Source organism: Myotis lucifugus, unplaced genomic scaffold (genome assembly GCF_000147115.1).
Source record: "Myotis lucifugus unplaced genomic scaffold, Myoluc2.0 scaffold_232, whole genome shotgun sequence".
Taxonomy (NCBI): domain Eukaryota; kingdom Metazoa; phylum Chordata; class Mammalia; order Chiroptera; family Vespertilionidae; genus Myotis; species Myotis lucifugus.
The window spans coordinates 996026-1002980 of record NW_005871280.1 but is presented as its reverse complement, the minus strand read 5'-3'; the positions used below and the strand labels follow the sequence as shown (position 1 = coordinate 1002980).

The window sequence follows — 6955 nt, the reverse complement described above, 5'->3', positions numbered from 1 at the left end:
TATTTTTTCCTTTTGGAGAAGTTAATTCTAAGGAGATAATAAATAGAGGGTTTACTTGACTTCATATTTAGTTGTAAAAGCTACTGTTATTTCCCACTGGTTTAAGTCTATAGTTAAATAGGAAAAATGTAATAAAGTGTTCAGAGATTTGATCCTCTAATTCCAGAAAATCCAGTGGGATGATTTGAGTCAGTCCTTTAGTGAGTTCCCACTCAGTTATCTTCTTTGAACAATTATCTCCACTGTTTCTGGAGAGCATGAAGGAGGCAGTGAAGTCCTGTGGGAAGAGCATGCACTTGGAGTTTGGTAGTTTCCTTCTTTTTCAAGTTGAATAATATTCCTTTGTGTGGTGGCAATTGTGGATAATCTGTACTAATAAAAGGGTAATATGCTAATTAGACCGGATAGACTGAATGTCCTTCCGGACAAAGCCATGGTGGCAGGGGCCGAAGCAGAGGTGGTTAGGGGTGATTAGGCCAGCAGGGGAGAGAAGTTAGGGGTGATCAGGCCAGCAGGGGAGAGCAGTTAGGGGTATCAGGCAGGCAGGCAGAGGTAGTTAGGGGCATCAGGCAGGTAGGCAAAGTGGTTAGGGGCGATCAGGCAGGCAGGCAGAAGGGTTAGGGATGATCAAGCAGGCAGGTGGTGAGTGGTTAGAAGCCAGTGGTCCTGGATTGCAAGAGGGATGTCTCAGATTGGAGGAGGTGCAGGCCGGGCTGAGGGACTCCCCACTCGTGCACGAATTTCATGCACCGGGCCTCTAGTGATGTTATAAGTATCTATGTGCAGCTTAGGTTTTAAACTCCCCTAGTTAATACCAAAGAGCATAATTTCTGGACCATATGGTAAGAGCATGTTTAGTTTTGTAAGAAACTAGCAAACTCCTTTTCAAAGTGGTTGTCCCATTTTGATTTCCCATCAGCAATGAATGAGAGCTCCTGTTGGTCTACGTTCTCACCAGCATTAGGTGTTGTCAATGTTCTGGATATCAGCCATTCTAATAGGTGTGTAATGGTATCTCACTGTTGTTTTAACTTGCATTCCTTGATGACATCATGTGAAGTATCTTTTCATATGTTTATTTGCTGTGTGTATTAGTATATCTTCTTTAGTGAGGTGGCTGTTAAGGTCCTTGGCCCATTTTTTAATGGTTCTATTTTCAAACTACACTGGCTTTGCCTATTTGGGTAGTAAAACACTGGGTAGTAAAACATTAAATCTGTGCTATGAGTTACCTGTTTTCTTTACTTTGAATTTCCACCTCCTTAGAAAGTGGAGTTCCAGATATACAGAGCTATAATTTCAGGAGCCAGTTTCATGTTTTTATCAATAGAATTAATTTTAAATAATTAGTAATAAGCCAAAATATTGATGTTTTGTTTTAACTCTTAAATAATGTGCTTCAGTTCACCATCCAAATTTAAAATGAATCCTTATTCTAATTATTTAGTTGGCATGTTATTAACTAATTCACCATTTCTTCAGATTGCTTTCATATACCCTTTGATTACTACTGAGAAATAATTTTTGGAATTCATTTTCTTCATTTTTTACACATGGCCAAGAATTGTCATTCATGTTGAAAGGCAAATGTGTTCTAGTTAATGGCCCTCTCATGGCAATAGCATATTTTAGAACCTGGGATCTTACTGGTTAGTGAATCTGCTTAATGAAATTTCTAACTTCTCCACCCAAATAGATATTATTCCCAACTTGTTTCACCTCATCAGTTTTCCTGAAGCATCCATCATCTGGGCACATTGTCAATCAGAAGAGAAAAGAAGCAGAGGAACATTTCTTACATAATTGTAAAAGTCAAGTGCATCATATTCTCTCTAAATGCAGACTTACCTCAATGATGATTACTCAGGTAACCAGTTTTCACCGTAGTGGCTCTTTAAAATTGGTATTTTGACATTACAATTTCATGCAAAATTACATTGACTAATGTGACACAGTAATCAGCGGACATGCTATGGAATGAATTAGGATTGCATGCTGTTGTTTAGATCAACACCAACAGAGTTGCTGTGGATATTCACACCAAGAGCTATGTCTGCAACTCTTCAGGATGTTGTGTTCCTGTCCTATTTCCATGTGTCCTGAGCTCTTTAAAAGTGCAGCATTTGGCCCTAGCTGGTTTGGCTCAGTGGGTAGAGTGTCGGCCTGTGGACTAAAGGGTTCTGGGTTTGATTTCGGTCAGGGGTGCATGCCTGGGTTGCGGGCTCAATCCCCAGTGTGGGGCGTACAGGAGGTGGCAGATCGATGATTCTCTCTTATCATTGATGTTTCTATCTCTCCCTCTCCCTTCCTCTCTAAAATCAATAAAACTATATATTTTTTTTAAAATGTTGCATTTGATTTAACTAAAGATATTTTCTGGGTTTTTGTTTTACTTTAAATTTCTATTTGAATGTGAGAAAATCATGAGCCTCAGAAAAGTTTAAATAGTAGTAAAAATAATGGTATATGTGGTCGGCAAACGGCGGCTCGTGAGCCACATGCGGCTCTTTGGCCCCTTGAGTGTGGCTCTTCCTAAGCCTTAGGAGTACCCTAATTAAGTTAATAGCAATGTACCTACCTATATAGTTTAAGTTTAAAAAATTTGGCTCTCTGCCGAAACCGGTTTGGCTCAGTGGATAGAGCATCGGCCTGCGGACTGAAAGGTCCCAGGTTCGATTCCGGTCAAGGGCATGTACCTGGGTTGCGGGCACATCCCCAGTAGGAGATGTGCAGGAGGCAGCTGATCGATGTTTCTCTCTTATCGATGTTTCTAACTCTCTATCTCTCTCCCTTCCTCTCTGTAAAAAATCAATAAAATATATTTTAAAAAAATTTGGCTCTCAAAAGAAATTTCAATCGTTGTACTGTTGATATTTGGCTCTGTTGACTAATGAGTTTGCCGACCACTGGTCTAGACAGAATGGGCCTTCTAAAAAACGACTCCCTGGAACCAATCTTCAACTGCTACCATCCACTCTCAAGTCTTCATTTCATATTTTGACAAGTACAACAAATATTTATCTCATTCAATTTTTTGTACATACTATTTGAGTACTTTTAATTCACTGTTTATTACTTCTGTAAACTACAAATTAAAAGTATCAATGTGTTCTTACCTGTGATAAATTTATGTACATTTCTGGACTGTTTTCATGTCATGTATTTGCACTTAAAGTCTTCAAGATTCTGGACTGTTTTCATGTCATGTATTTGCACTTAAAGTCTTCAAGAAGAGATAAAAGTCAGTGAGTGGAAATTAAGTAGACCAGACAGAAAGAAAAAGACTGTAGGGGAAGAATATCTGAAATATCAGCCCATTTCCTACAGGTGCACCTCTACTTCCCTTAGTACTTCAACATAATTTATTCTGCTGACTGGTAAAAATGCTTGACTTATAGAAAACTAGTTTTTAATGTTTATGAAGTGCCTGCCTTCTGGAAGCATATTATTGAAGTCCCTGGCAAGCACAACCATCTGATGTTAAACATAGCATAGAGGTGATGAAGATTAAATTGGTGCAGAAGCTGACAATGTTGTCGATACGTTTCTAGGTCTCACACCCTTGCTGTAGGTCTAAAATTAAAGTTGTCGTAGGTGATATTATTACTGAGCTGCCCTGAAAGGCATCACTTGCTCCATATAATTGAAACAGAGTGTATTCCTACAAACATTAGCATGTCATAAATCATATGGGTTTTGGAAAACTACTGGCTTTCAACAGGGTTTTATTTAATGAAAATTAACACAATAAAATGTCTTCATTGCAGTAATCATGCTGCAGTGGAACCCATTCAAAACACATGGCTTTCATTTTTTCTTGAAAGACTAAAACGTCTTGCCAAAATAATATATGCAAAAAAGAAAAAAAAATATTGATTATTTAACATTCCATGATTTGTAATGGATGGAGCATCAGAGAACAACAGTGATGAATACCCGAATTGATCTCATGTCACCAACTTAAGACTTTATTTTTGGTAGCATATTATAGTGACATGTGGTGAAGGTAACCAAAGTGTTACAGCAAAAATGAGGGGTGGGGAAAAAAATCCAATTTTGTTCCATAAGAATTGTGAATTGGGAACAGTCTTTTAAAATGTTAGTTCAGCTGAGACTTTCTGATGAGTAGAAAGGTGTGAGTAATTTGCTTTGGAAAGTAGTCAGTTGAAATCCTGGCTATTTGTTTGAGAGCTAACCAGAGCAGGTCCTATGTAGCATACTTTTAAAAGGGAATCACTTACAACTAAGAGTTCCTTCCAAAATGACATCTTTGCTCAACCAATCTCCCAAAAGAGAATTACCACTTGTGTACGTTTATGTTAGGCAAGGTTAGGCTGAAAGCATTTTAAATGAGACATTTGCAAGGTCTTCAGAAAATTAATTCATACTGAACTTGGCATGACAACAAGAGAAGGAATATTCTCATAGATTTTTGGCACGCTCACACATTAGACATGACGTTTGTGGAAATGTAATTAAGTGCATAAAATATACTTTATAATAGTACAGTTGGCAGGAAAGGGAAGAAGCCTCTATAAAAAAGGGAAAGCATCTAAGGTAATGGTAGGTATCCAAAAAGGGCATCTTCAGCTTTGCTATTTATTGTTTTTGATGTAATATTTTCTTTTACAGCATGGGCGGGGTAAGAGACATTTTTTAAACCTAAAATACATATATTATTTAGCCTGTGATCATGTATATTACTGTAACCATAATTTTATTTTATTTCATTTTATTTTATTTTATTTTATTTTTTTATTTTATTTTATTTTATTTTATTTTATTTTATTTTATTTTTTCTTTCAATGTCTCCCCATTCACAATACAGACCAGGCAAAGAGCCTGAGCTGAGGTGTATATGGGGTAAGTTTACTCTGCCTCCTATTTCTGTACAGTCAGTGTAAGAACACAGCCTGTGGTAAGCACCAGGAGGCCTGTCACCATAATTTTAAAAATCAGCTTACCAAAAATGATCTTATGATTATATATTATACATAATATACATAACACTACGTTAGGCATTAGTCCAGTGGGACTCGCTTATCCTTCTCCCATAGTTACTTATCACATTTGTCTTCTAGAATCCTGGGTGGATGTTGGCAATCTGTCCAAAATGATGCAGAGGGAACAAACAGCTTCTGCCACTCCCAGCCCCAATGGCACTTTGTATGGAGATCAGATGTATGGAGATCGAAATCCAGATGGGGAAACCTTCCTCGGTCTAGAGCAGCCTCCATGAGTCTCGAGAAGGAGGAAGATGTCACCTGCTTTGACATAGTTTCATTGTATTTGGGTGAAGGGTAGAATATCTCCCTCTGAGGTGGGACGACCACTGGAAACTGTCAAGTCTGCCTCTGCCTATACCAGTTTCAAACTAATCATATGCGTTACTTTCTAGTTCTTGTAGCTGCACGCATCACATGCTTGACATAGAGTGTGTGCCTGGCAGTTTTGATCCCGACTTTGAAGATTTGTTACTCCTCTCCTTGCTTAGGACATTTGAGCTTTAAGGACTTGGATAGTTGGAGTGAACTCTCATAGCCTGTTCCCTAAGTGTTTACCTCTATCCCGCAGCTTGCAGGCTCAGCTGCAATGGCAAAACTGACTGTCAGAGGAGTCGCTCCTCTAACCAGATATATTCATGCGTGTGGGCGAACTATGGCTTCATTGTCCAGTTATTAGGTTACAGCCTTGTTTCTGAAATTCTTTTTACTGTAGTTCACATGTATCATTTGGATATTGAATAGCAAATACATTGAAAACTTGGTGGCTTAAGTATTAAGCATTTTGTTAGTTCAAGAGTCTGTATCAGTGAGCGGGTGCTCCTGGTGTAGGCTGAGCTATGTCTGAGGACAGCTGCAGTGTTGATTGGTCTAGGTCAGCGGTTCTCAACCTGTGGGTCGCGACCCCTTTGGCTGTCAGACGACCCTTTCACAGGGGTCGCCTAAGACCATCCTGCATATCAGATATTTACATTATGATTCATAACAGTAGCAACATTACAGTTATGAAGTAGCAACGAAAATAATTTTATGGTTGGGTCACAACATGAGGAACTGTATTTAAAGGGCCAGAAGGTTGAGAACCACTGCTCTAGGTTGTCCTTAGTTAGGATGGCTCATCTCTATTGCATGTTACCCCTAACCCTCCAATCCTCCAATAGGTTATGTGGAAGTATAATTTTATAGGCTTTTGGATCAGCAATCAGGCAACTTCTATTAAAATTAAACTTGTCTAAATACTTCAACTGAGCAACACCATTATTAGAATTCTATCATATAGAAACAAAAGAAATGAGAGGACACTAAACTATAATACCAAGATTAAGAATTTTCTGGCAGCAAATAATTTAAGTTTACTATTCACACACTTTCAATAAAAGAAACTGAAAGGGAAAGTAAGACATTGGGGGGGGGGACTAGCTATCTGAATCTGTGCCAGTAACCTGCATCTGCCGCACACTCTTGCTAGCCGATAATTAACTCCATTCTTATCTGTGATGCCTGTCCTGCCTTGCAGAACCTGTTTCCCAGAATACTCCCATTTTACAGAGGCCATAAACAATGAACCATACACAACCCCCCCAGAGAGGGTTGGCAGTGCTGGTGCCAGACAGGCCAAGCCTCTGAGTGTAGTCTCACTTCCCCCATCCCAACTCAGGGGGGCTGCAAAGCCCGCGAAAAGTCTGGAAGCCTGAACCATATTTGGGGGACAAAGAAACTACAGGTCTAAAGCAGCGGTTCTCAACCTGTGGCTCGCGACCCCTTTGGGGGTCGAACGACCCTTTCACAGGGGTCGCCTAAGACCATTGGAAAACACATATATAATTGCATATTGTTTTTGTAATTAATCACTATGCTTTAATTATGTTCAATTTGTAACAATGAAATTGGGGGTCACCACAACATGAGGAACTGTATTAAAGGGTCGAGGCATTAGGAAGGTTGAGAATCAC

The 6955-nt window shown here is 39.1% G+C and overlaps 1 non-coding gene across 1 annotated transcript; it reads right to left on the bottom strand.

The window, feature by feature from the left end:
• Window positions 1–4803: 4803 nt before the first annotated feature.
• On the bottom strand, window positions 4804–4935 carry LOC111827855. Its single transcript, XR_002831595.1, has one exon. It is a non-coding gene; the product is annotated as a small nucleolar RNA SNORA51 (small nucleolar RNA).
• Between the last annotated feature and the right edge of the window lie 2020 nt (window positions 4936–6955).